This window comes from Nomascus leucogenys, chromosome 5 (assembly GCF_006542625.1).
Source record: "Nomascus leucogenys isolate Asia chromosome 5, Asia_NLE_v1, whole genome shotgun sequence".
NCBI classification, from domain to species: Eukaryota; Metazoa; Chordata; class Mammalia; order Primates; family Hylobatidae; genus Nomascus; species Nomascus leucogenys.
Window position 1 is genome coordinate 1,023,087 of NC_044385.1, and position 13,038 is coordinate 1,036,124.

General features: G+C 37.9%; 1 pseudogene; it reads right to left on the bottom strand.

Annotated features, from left to right (window-relative positions):
• Nucleotides 1-4,623: 4,623 nt before the first annotated feature.
• Nucleotides 4,624-6,559, bottom strand: LOC100581719 (annotated as a pseudogene).
• Between the last annotated feature and the right edge of the window lie 6,479 nt (nt 6,560-13,038).

The window sequence follows — 13,038 nt, forward strand, 5'->3', positions numbered from 1 at the left end:
CACCACGCCTGGCTAATTTTTTGTATTTTTAGTACAGACGGGGTTTCACCGTGTTAGCCAGGATGGTCTCGATCTCCTGACCTCGTGATCCACCCACCTCGACCTCCCAAAGTGCTGGGATTACAGACATGAGCCACCGCACCTGGCCACACTAGTCTTGTTTGTATATAAATATCCTGTTTTATTTATCACACTTTTTTTATCTCCCACATGTATCTCCATTTCCCAACTTTGTTCTTTGTTTTTATTTTTACTTATTTCTATGTATTTTTTGAGACAGGGTTTCTCTCTGTCCCCCAGCCTGGGGTGCAATGGCACAATCATGTCTCACTGCTCCCTTGACGTCCTGGGCTCAGATGATCCTCCCACCTCAGCCTTTGAATAGCTGGGATTACAGCCACACGCCAGCACACCTGGCTAATTAAAAAAATTTTTTTGTAGAGACAGGGTCTCGCTATGTTGCTGAGGCTGGTCTCAAACTCCTTGGGCTCAAGGAATCCTCCTGCCTTGGCCTCTCAAAAGTGTTGGATTACAGGTATAAGCCATCCTTCCTGATCTGACTTTATCATTTCTATAAAATTCAAAGTCTTTATTTCAAATATTGTATCTTTGTTTTCCCTCTTCTCTACTTCTGAATTTTAAACATGATTTAAATTAGACCTGCTCATTTTATTATTTGAATCTCCTAATCTCTTTAATATGTTTTAGATCTCTCTGCTTTCTCAGTTGCATTCTAAACATTTTATTCAGCCAGGTAGCTTAGTTATCATTTTACCTGAAGTCTGTATCGACTGCCATTTAACAATTCGATTTATTTTCATAGCTTTGATGCCAGTTTATTTTTCATACTTTTTATGTTGATACATAATATGTGTACATATTTATGGCGTATGTATAATATTTTGTTATATGTATACAATGTGTCATGATCAAGTTGGTGTATAGGGTATTCATCAACTCAAATTTTTATTTTTAATTTTACAAAAAAATTTTTGGAGATAGGGTTTCACTCCGTCACCCAGGCTGGAGTGCAGTGGTGTAATCATGGCTCACTGCAGTCTCAACCTCCTGGGCTGAAGAAATTTTCCCACCTCAGCCTCCTAAGTAACTGGGACTGTAGGTGCATACCACACCTGGCTAATTATTATTATTATTTTTGTAGAGATGGGATATCACTCTTGCTCAGGCTAGTCTCAAAATCCTGGCCTCAAATATCCTACTCCCTTGACCTCCCAAAGTGCTGGGATTACAGGAATGAGCTAGAGTGTCCAGCCTGTTTATTATTTCTATGTGTTGGAAGCCTTTCAGTCCTCTCTTCAAGCTGTTTTGAAATATACAATACATTGTTATATATAGTCAGTTACTCTGCTATCAAATATTAAAACATTTCTTTTATCTAACTGTATGTTTGTACCCATTAACAACCTCTCTTCTTCCATCAACACCCATCTACACATACTTCTCAGTCTCTGGTAGCTATCATTCTTCTCTCCGTCTCCGTGAGATCAACTTTTTTTTGCTCCCTTATGTAAGTGAAACTATTCAATATTTGTCCTTCTGTGCCTGGCATACATCACTTAACATAATGATATCCATTTACATCCATGTTGCTGCAAATAACAAAATTTCAGTTTTTTTAAAGGCATAATAGTACTTTCTTGTGCACATACACTACATTTTCATTCACTGATGGACAATTTGGTTGATCTCATATCTTTGCTATTGTAAATACTGTTGCAATAAACATGCAAATGTAGGCATCCCTTTGATATATGGATTTCCTTTTCTTTTGATAAATATCCAGTAGTGGGATTGCTAGATGCTATGGTAGTCCTATTTTTAGTTAGTTTTTTTTTTTTTTTGGAGACATCTCCATACTGTTTTCCATAGTGGCTGTATTGACTTACATTGCCACCAACAGTACATAAGTTTTCTTTTCTCCACATTCTTGCCAACATCTCTTGTGTTTTCCTTTTAATAATAGTCATTCTAACTGGGGTAAGATGATATCTCATTCTGGTTTTGATTTATATTTCCCTTGTGACTGGTAATGTTGAGCATTAAAGAAAAGAACCTGTTAGCCATTTGCATTTCTTCTTTTGAGAAATGTCTATTTATGTCCTTTGCGCACTTTTTAATTTGATTGCTTTTTACTATTTGAGTATATTTTGGATGTTAGTCTTTATCAGATGAATAGTTTACAAATATTTTCTCCCATTCAACAAGTTGTTTCTTTGCTCCATTGATTGTTTCCTTTGCCGTATAGGTTTTTAATTTGATACTATTTTCCCATTTGTCTGCTTTTGTTTTTGTTTTCATTTTCATTGTGTGTGTTTTTGATGTTTAGCCATAAAATATTTGCCTCAACTAATGTTCGGAAGTGTTTTCTGTGTGTTTTTATTTAATAGTTTTATAGTTTCAGATCTTATGTATAAGTCCATAATTCATCTTCAGTTGCTTTTTGTATATGGTGAGAAATAGGGGTCCAGTTTCATACTTTTGCATGTAGATATCCAGTTTTCCCGGCACCATTAATTGAAAATAATGTCCAGCACCCAGTGTGTGTTCTTGGAGCCTTTGTGGAAAACCAATTGGCTGTAAATACACGGATTTATTTCTCAGTTCCATACTCTGTTCCATTGGACTATGTGTCCCTTTAAACTCAATACCGTGCTATTGTTGTTACTTTGGCCTTGTAATATATTTTATTTACTTTTCTTTTTCTCTTTTTCTTTCGTTTTGTTTTAATTTTTGTGGGTACATAGTAGGTATACATATTTATGGGGTACATGAGATGGGGTTGATACAGGCATGCAATGTGAAATAATCATAGCATAGAGAATGGGGCATCTATCCCCTCAAGCATTTATCCTTTGAATCACAAACAATCCAATTACACCCTTTAAATTATTTTAAAATGTACAATTAAATTATTATTGACTATAGCCACCCTGTTATGGCATCAAATAGTAGGTCTTATTCATTGCTTCTAATTATTTTTTGTATCCATTAACAATCCTCACCTCCCCCCAACACACATCCCTCAATGACCCTTCCAGTCTCCGGAAACCATCCTTCTACTCTCTATCTCCATGGATTCAATTGTTTTGATTTTTAGATCTCACAAATAAGTGAGAACATGTGACATTTATCTCTCTGTGCCTGGATTATTTCATTAAACATAATGATCTCCAGTTCCATTCATGTATTCACGTTGTTGCAAAGGACTGGATCTCATTTTTTTTTCTTTTTTTTTTTTGCTTAATAATACTCCATTGTGTATATGTACCATGTTTTTTAAGATTTATTTTTTATTTAATACGTTTTTGGGGAACAGGTGGTGTTTGGTTACATGAATAAATTCTTCAGTGGTGATTTCTGAGATTTTGGTGCACCCGTCACACAAGTAGTGTACACTGTACCCAGTGCGTAGTCATTTATCCCTCATCCCCCTCCCACCCTTTCCCTCAAGTTCCCAAAGTCCATTGTATCATTCTTATGCCTTTGTGTTCTCATAGCTTAGCTCCCACTTATGAGTGAGAATATACGATGTTTGGTTGTCCATTCCTGAGTTACTTTACTTAGAATAATAGTCTCCAATTCCATTCAGGTTGCTGCCAATGCCATTATTTCATTCCTTTTTATGGCTAAGGTAGTATTCCATGGTATATATGTACCACATTTTCTTTATCCATGCGTTGGTTGATGGGACATTTTTTTCTGCAATTGCAAATTGTGCTGTTATACACATGCATGTGCAAGTATCTTTTTTGTATAATGACTTCTTTTCCTCTGGGTAGATACCCAGTAGCAGGATTGCTGGATCAAATGGTAGATCTACTTTTAGTTTTTTAAGGAATCTCCTCATTGTTTTCCATCCTGGTTGTACTAGTTTACATTCCCACCAGCAGTGTAAAAGTGTTCCCATTTCACCACATCCTCGCCAACATATATTATTTTTTGATTTTTTTATTATGGCCATTCTTGCAGGAGTGGGGTGGTATTGCATTGCAGTTTTGATGTCTATTTCCCTAATAATTAGTGATGTTGAACATTTTTCCATGTGCTTTTTGGCCATTTGTATATCTTTTTTTGAGAATTCATGTCCTTAGCCCACTTTTTGATGGGATTATTTGTTTTGTTCTTGCTGATTTCTTTGTAGATTCTGGATATTAGTCTTTTGTCACATGTAGAGATTGTGAAAATTTTCTCCCACTCTGTAAGTTGTCTGTTAACTCTGCTGATTCTTTTGCTGTGCCAAAGCTTTTTAGTTTAATTAAGTCCCACCTATTTATCTTTGTTTTTGTTGCATTTGCTTTTGGGTTCTTGGTCATGAAGTCTTTGCCTAAGTCAATGTCTAGAAGGGTTTTACGTTTTTTTATGGCGCCAATTTAAAACAGTTTTTATTTAAGACACTACGTTTTCCAGTTAAAATACAGTATTTATAAAGTGCAATGTTATTTCCTTCCCCTGTGCATATGTTCCATATTCAAGTATTGAGACTGCCCAGTAACTTACTATAGTAGTTGAACTTTTTTAAACCGCCACAGAATTTGCTACAAATTTAGGTCCTTCAATGTTTCAAAATGTATGGAGCAATGCTACATCCATACTTGGGTTGGCTTAATCAACCTCTTCAATGGTGGGCCCTGAGGAAGCACCATCAGAGGGAGGAGCTCCACCATCAGGGAATCCCCCAGGCATTCCTCCTGGCATGCCTCCTGCACTCTGGTACACTTGGTAATGATGGAGTTGCAGACTTTCTCCAGCTCTTTCTGCTGATGTTCAAATTCTTCCTTCTCAGCAGTCTGATTCTTATCGAGCCAGTTGATAGTTTTATTACACTTGTCCAGAATCTTCTGTTTGTCTTCATCATTAATCTTGCCTTGAAGTTTCTCATCTTCGACAGTTGCTTTCATGTTGAATGCATACAGCTCAAGTGAATTCTTAGATGACACTTCATCCCTCTGCTTCTCATCTTCAGCTTGGTACTTCTCAGCTTCATGGATCATACATTCAATGTCTTCCTTGCTCAAATGGCCCTTGTCATTAGTGATAGTAATCTTGTTCTCTTTTCCTGTACTCTTGTCCACAGCAGAGACATTAAGGACGCCATTGGCATCAATGTCAAAAGTGACTTCAATCTGAAGAACACCACGGGGTGCAGGAGGTATGCCTGTGAATCCACACTTGCCAAGCAAGTTGTTATCCTTGGTCGTGGCATGCTCACCTTCATAAACCTCTGAATAAGCACACCAGGCTGGTTGCCAGAATAGGTAGTGAAGGTCTGTGTCTGCTTGGTAGGAATGGTAGTATTACGCTTGATGAAGACAGTGATGGCTCCACCAGCAGTTTCAATACCAAGGGAAAGAGGAGAGACATCTAAGAGCAGCAATCTTGAACATTTTCAGACTTGTCTCCAGATAGGATGGCTGCCTGGACAGCTGCACCATAAGCAAGAGCTTCATCAGGATTGATGCTCTTATTCGGTTCTTTTCCATTGATGAAGCCTTGAGAAGCTTCTGAATCTTGGGGATATGAGTAGAACCACCAAACAGGACAATATCATGAATCGGTTACCTGTCCAGTTTGGCATCTTGAAGGGCTTTCTCTGTGGGGTCTAGGGTGCTATGGAACAGGTCGGCATTCAATTCTTCAAATCAGGCACGGGCACTGGACATATAGAAGTTAATTCCTTCATAGAGAGAATCGATCCCAATACTGGCCTGGGTGCTGGAAGGGAGAGTAGGCTTAGCATGTTCATAAGCAGTATGGAGGCATCTTACAGCTCACTTGTTCTCACTGATGTCCTTCTTATGCTTGCTCTTGAACTCAGCAATAAAATGGTTGACATTCAGTTGTCAAAGTCTCCACCCAAGTGGGTGTCTTCAGCTATAGATTTGACTTCAAAGACTCCATCCTCAATAGTAAGGATTGACACATCAAAAGTCCCACCTCACAGGTCAAAGATCAGCATATTTCTTTCAGCTCCAACCTTTTTGTCTAAGCTGTAAGCAATAGCAGCTGCAGTTGGCTCACTGATAATTCTAAGTACATTGAGACCAGCAATAGTTCCAGCATCTTTGGTAGCCTGATGCTGAGGGTCATTAAAGTAAGCTGGCACTGTGACCACAGCATTGGTAACAGTATTCCCAAGGTATGCTTCTGCAATTTCCTTCATCTTTGTCAGAACCATAGAGGGTACCTCCTCTGGGTAGAAGATTTTGGTCTCTCCCTTGTATTCCACTTGGACCTTGGGCCCGCCAGCATCATTCACCACCATGAAGGGCCAATGCTTCATATCAGGCTGGACAACAGCATCATCAAATCTACATCCAATTAGACATTTGGCATCAAAAAACCATGTTGGTGGGGTTCATTGCAACTTGATTCTTTGTGGCATCACTGATCAATCGTTCAGTGTCTGTAAAGGCAACATAGCTTGGAGTGGTTCGGTTTCCCTGATCATTGGCAATTATCTCTACTTTTCCTGCTGGAAAACACCCACACAAGAGTAGGTGGTGCCAATATCAATATCAACTGCAGTTCCCTTTGACATGTTGCTGGTGTATAGGCCTGGCTCTGGCTACAAAGAAAGACACAGAAAACCTAAGAGCTGCAGGTGAGTTCAATGACAGAAGGGTTTTTTCTGATGTCATCTTGTAGCAGCTTTATGGTGTCAGGTCTTAGATTTAAGTCTTTGATCCATGGTGGATTGATTTTTGTATAAGAGGAGAGGTGAGAATCCAGTTTCATTCTTCTACATGTGGCTTGCCAGTTATCCCAGTACCATTTGTTGAATAGGGTGTCCTTTCCTCACTGTATGTTTTTGTTCAGTTTTTTGAAGATCAGTTGGCTGTAAGTATTTGGCTTTACTTCTGGGTTCTCTATACTCTTCCATTTGTCTATGTGCCTATTTTTATACCAGTACCATGCTGTTTTGGTGACTATGGCCTTATAGTATAGTTTGAAGTTGGGTAATGTGATGCTTCCAGATCTGTTCCTTTTGCTTCATCTTGCTTTGGCTATGCAGTCTCTTTCTTGGTTTTCAAGTGATCCTCCTGCCTTGGCCTCCCAAAGTTCTGGGATTACAGGCATGAGCCACTGCACCCAGCATTTGCCCCCTTTTAAATGAGGTTTTTGAGGAGTTTTTTTGTTGTTGTAAATTTGAGTTCCTTATAGATGATGAATATTAGACTTTTGTCAGATGCATAGTTCACAAATATTCCCTCCCATTCTGTGGATTGTCTGTTCACTCTGTTGATAGTTTCTTTTGCTAGGCAGAAGCTCATAAGTTTAATTAGATCCCATTTGTCAATTTTTGCTTTTGTCATGATTGCTTTTGGCATCTTCATCATAAAAATTTTGCTCATTTTTATGTCCAGAATAGTATTGCCTAGGTTGTCTTCCAGGGATTTTATAGTTTTGGGTTTTACATTTAAGTTTTTAATCAATCTTGAGTTAATTTTTATATGTCTTGTAAAAAAAGAGGTCCATTTTCAGTCTTCTGCATGTGGCTACCAGTTATTCAAGCACAGTTTATTCAATAGGAAGTTCTTTCCCTATTGCTTGTTTTTGTCAACTTTGTTGAAGATCAGATGGTTGTAGGTGTGTGACCTTATTTCTGGGTTCTCTATTCAGTTCCACTGGTATGTGTGTCTGTTTTTGTACCAGTACCATGCTGTTTTGATTAATGTAGCCCTCTTCTATAGTTTAAAGTTGAGTAGTTTGATCACTACAGCTTTGTTCCTTTTGCTTAAGATTGCCTTACCTATTCCGGTTCATTTCTGGTTCTGTATGAATTTTAAAATAGATTTTTTTCTAGTTCTGTGGGGAATGTCATTGTTAGTTTAATAAGAAAAGCATTGAATCTGTATATTGCTTTTGGCAATATGGCCATTTCAGTGATACTGATTCTTCCTATGCATGAGCAGGGAATTGTTACTGTTGAGGGTAGTTGTCCAGATTCTTGGCATTTTGAACAAAGAATTGGACAAAACACACAAAGAAAACAAGGCAGCAAAAGCAGAGATTTATTTTAAAGGAAAGTACACTCCAGAGAGTCAGGGAAGGCTCAAGCAAGCAGCTCAAGAGCATTAGTTACAGGATATTTTGGAGTTTAAACACCCTCTAGAGTTTTCTCATTGGTTCACTCTATGCAAATAAAGTAGTGGGCCATGACCAGTCTGATTGGTTGTGGAAAGGGACCAATCAGAGGTACTTTCATTTTCCAACTGCCACGCAGCAACTGCCACAAAGAGAAAGGAGGAATTGAAAGGGGAATAGCCTGTGATATCCAGTCAGTATGAATCAGCCTTAGGTTCCCTTCCTCCAGACCCTATTCTGCCTCAGAATGTTTTTCCATTTGTTTGTGTCATCTCTGATTTCTTTGAACAGAGCCAAACCATATCACATGGGGTGCATGATTGCTCTTGGTGTCCATTGATTTTTTTTCCAAAGCAGCTGCTGGTGCAATTTTCAAGTTACCCTGTGAGAACAGCTTGGATCTTGTAAGCTAACACCAAGAACAATCATGCACCGCATGTGATATAGTTGGGCTCTGTGTCCCCACCCAAATCTCATCTCAAATTGTAACCCCCACATGTCAAGGGAGGGATTACAACTGGGCAGAGGGATTATTGAATCATGGGGGTGGTTTCCCCCATGCTGCTCCTGTGATGGTGAGTTCTCACAAGATCTAATGGTTTTATAAGTGTCGAAGTCCCCCCTTCACTGCTTTCTCTCTCCTGCTGCCATGTAAGACATGCCTGCTTCCTCTTCCACCATGACTGTAAGTTTTCTGAGGCCTCCCCAGCCATGCGTAACTGTGAGTCAATTAAACCTTTTTATTTTATAAATTACCCAGTCTTGGATAATTTTTTATAGCAGTGTGAAAATGGACTAATACCCTATGTGAGTATTTGGGACCTTACAAGTACACCTAGTAAGGGCTCAGAGCCAGATGGTTTCATTTCCTCTCTCGTGCTGCTCTCTGACTGGTAGAAAAATTGGTGACTCTCAAAAACATATTTAAAATGGCAACTATGTGAGGCTTGCAAATATGGGGAAGTGAACAAAAAAAGTAATATTTAAAAAGTAGAACACAAAAGAGTTTGCACAGTCTTATTTAAGCTGTGCCATACATGTTCATAAACAAGTTTGAAAGAGAATTTGAAAATTATCACAATTTTCAAATAAAATCTATTCTTTCAGTTTAAGTTTAAAAGCATGCATTTAGAAATAAATTGATACATAAAAAAGAAATCTTAGCCGTCCAAAAACTTCAAATATCCCAAACAAGTCTTTTTTTAAAGGTGTATGTAAGTCAGATTTTACTATACTTTGAAAACTTGTAATAAATAATGCAGTTGACAAAATAATCTACACTGACATAGAAATAAGCAATTTTTTTATTATTATACTTTAAGTTCTAGGGTACATGTGCACAACATGCAGGCTCATTACATAGGTATACATGTGCCATGTTGGCTTGCTGCACCCATCAACTTGTCATTTACATTAGGTAATTGTTATAATACTATATAATCACTCATAATTATATAATATTGTACATATTATTACATATGTATGCAGGTCCTCCACTAATGTTATTTTGTTCAGTGTCATTTAGTTATAATGTTGATGAGAAAAAAATTCAATTCCTGGCCAAGGCCACTGTCTGTATAGAGTTAACAGGTTCTCTCTTTGTCTCTGTGTGTGTTTTCTCCAGGTATTCCAGTTCTCCCCCACAACTCAAAGATGTGCACATTAGGTTAATTAGCATGTCTACATTGTCCCAGTAAAAGTGAGTGTGGGCCGGACATGCTGGCTCACACCTGTAATCCCAGCACTTTGAGAGGTCCAGGCAGGTGGATCACCTGAGGTCAGGAGTTTGAGACCAGCCTGGCCAACATGGTGAAACCCCGTCTCTACTAAAAATATAAAAATTAGCTGGGCCTGGTGATGTGTGCCTGTAGTCCCAGCTACTGGGGAGGCAGAGGCAGGAGAATTGCTTGAACCGGGAGGTGGAGGTTGCAGTGAGCCAAGATCGTGCCATTGCACTCCAGGTTGGCTGACAGATCGAGACTCTATCTCAAAAAGAAAAAGAATGAGTGTGGGTGAGGGTGTGGATGTGCCTTACAATGAAATGGAGTCTTGTCCAGGATTAGTTCCTACCATGCACCCTGAACTGCTGGGATAGCCTCTGGCTACTTGTGACCCTGAACTAAAATGAATGAATGAATTTATAAAACATATTATAAAATCAATATCTGGCCGGGTGCAGTGGCTCACACCTGTAATCCCAGCACTTTGGGAGGCCGAGGCGGGTGGATCACAAGGTCAGGAGATTGAGACCATCCTGGCTAACACAGTGAAATTCCGTCTCTACTAAAAATACAAAAAATTAGCTGGGCATGGTGGCAGGTGCCTGTAGTCCCAGCTACTAGGGAGGCTGAGGCAGGAGAATAGTGTGAACCCGGGAGGCGGAGGTGGCAGTGAGCCCAGATTGCACCACTGCACTCCAGTCTGGAAAACAGAGCGAGGTAAGGGCTCAGAGCCCCCAAAAAACAAAAAAACAAAAAACAAAAATCAATATTTCTAAAGTAGGTAATAACCATGCCAATGCACAACAATGCACAATGCAGTAATGGAGTACAGAAGCGCTCTGCTGACATATTTTCTATGTTGAACCCTGAGGTGTTAGGAGGTGCTCTTTGCAATATTTGATTTGCAAACATTTATTCATTCGTTTAACCCATCACCACAATGACCACCATCACTTACTGACTCACTAAGAATTGGGTAAGTAATTATCTTACATGTTCATAGTGGTGTGTTCATAGCTCACTGTAAACTCAAACTCCTGGGCTCAAGAGATCTTCCTGCCTCAGCCTCACAAGTAGCTCTATTAACCTTTCTTAAATGTATCTATAGCTCTCATTTATTTCAATGTTTAATATGATAAGTGTTTTGGATCTTTATTTAGAAACTTGGTGATGTTTTTGTTACTAGAAATATGCTATAGGAACTTAACTCCTTTCAATATCAATTAGCTTTCAGTAAAATTGGTTTAATTATACACATTTTTGCTTAAAGTCCCAGTTTCTGAGAACCTACTGATGATTTAAGTAAGAACCCTCTGTACTACTGAACATCTACAATAAGGCATTGCTATAAGCACTTTTCATCCATTACCTTTCAAGAATTCTCTCTGAGGTAGGTTTTAGTGTCTTCAATTTAGAGAGCTAATTCATAAACAATATATAGAATTAAATAAGAAACTAAAACATGAAAGACATCCAAAAATACAATGTTGAATTAAAAATGAAGTTGCAGTAGCATAGATAGTGGACACCTTTATATAAAGTTTTAAAACTTAAAAAGCTAAACAAGGCATTATTTAGGGATACCTACATATGTAGTAAAATTATGATGAAAGTCAAAGGTATTATGATTTTTCAGAATTCGAAATGAATGATGATTCTCTTTGGGGAGGCAAAGAATTATACTTCGGAAGGGCAATACAGAGAGAATCGAAGGTAGTGGGAAAGTTGCACTAAGCAGGTGTTGGTTTTATTTTTCACACATTTATGAAAAATAAATATATGTAATTGACCCTCTGTGTCTGTGGTTTCCACATCAATGAATTCAACCAACCTTGGATCACATATGTAGTTAGGCTTATAAGGGTTGTGTCTGTACTGAACATACACAAGCTTCTTTTTGTCATTACAAAAAATACAGTACAAAAATTATTCACATGGCATTTTAAATGTATAGGTAATCTAGAGATAATTTACAGTGTACAGGAAAATGTTCATAGGTTATATACAAATACTACATCATTTAATATAGGGACTTTGGCATCCAGTATTTTGATATCTGGGGGGAATTCTAGAACCAATTCCCTATGAATACCAAGATGATTGTACATGTGCATTTGTATGTATAAAATAGTTCATAATAATTTTTTAAGTTTTTTAAATGAAACACTTTGAGATGTAATTCATAAACATTTATTATTCGAAGTGTAGAATATAAGGTTTTTAATATGCTCACATATATGTGCAAGCAACATCAGTCATTTTAGAATCTTTTTATCACATTATGTGTACCCTTTCACTATTCTATTTTTTCCCACACACCTTCCCTTGAGCTAAGCAACCAGTAACCTACTTTGTATCTAGATGTCTCTGTGCTGAACACTTCATATAAATAAAATCATATATGTGGATGTTTGTGATGGGATTCTTTTACTTAGCATAATGTCTTCAAGTTTCCTCCAAATTGTACCACAAATCCATACTTCATTCCTCTTTATAGCTATCATAATAATTTTAAAAAATTATATTGAATACTGGTGTGAGAAAAAATAGCTTAATTAAATTAGAAGAAAGTGAGAAAGACAAATATTTCTCTGAAATTCCTGAAGAATCTTCAGCTACTTTCAACATCTATGGAGCCAAGTGGTGCTGGTTCTCATTCCAAAATGTCGACTTTTCCCAAAACTAGAAATACTAAGCAGTGGGGGTATTTTTGGTTCCCAAGTGAATATGAATAAGGTACATAGTGGAATCGTTATTTTATTGAGGAAAGGAAAAAAGAAACAAGAAAAAAACTCATAGTTAGAGTAGGAGGAAATAAAGGAGGAAGGAAGTACGGCTTGTCAAAGTGGATAAACAGACCTCTGAGCAGAGAAAGGTAAAATAAAAGGCATCAGGACAGCTTGGGAACAGACTGAGAGAAAGGTGGCATATTTTTTCATTTATTTGTATCTTCTTTAATTTCTTTCATGAATGTTTTGTAGTTTTCAGCCATTTGCCTTATTGGTTAATTCCTAAATGTTTTATTATTTTTGATGTTATTAAGTTTTTCCTTCTTTTTTTTTTACTTTTCTTGAGACAGGGTCTCACTCTCACCTAGGCTGGACTGCAAATGGTGTAACCATAGTTCACTGCAACCTTGAATGCCTGAGCTCAAGCTATTCTCTCATCTTAGCCTCTGAGCAGCTAAGACCACAGGCATATGCCACCTGAC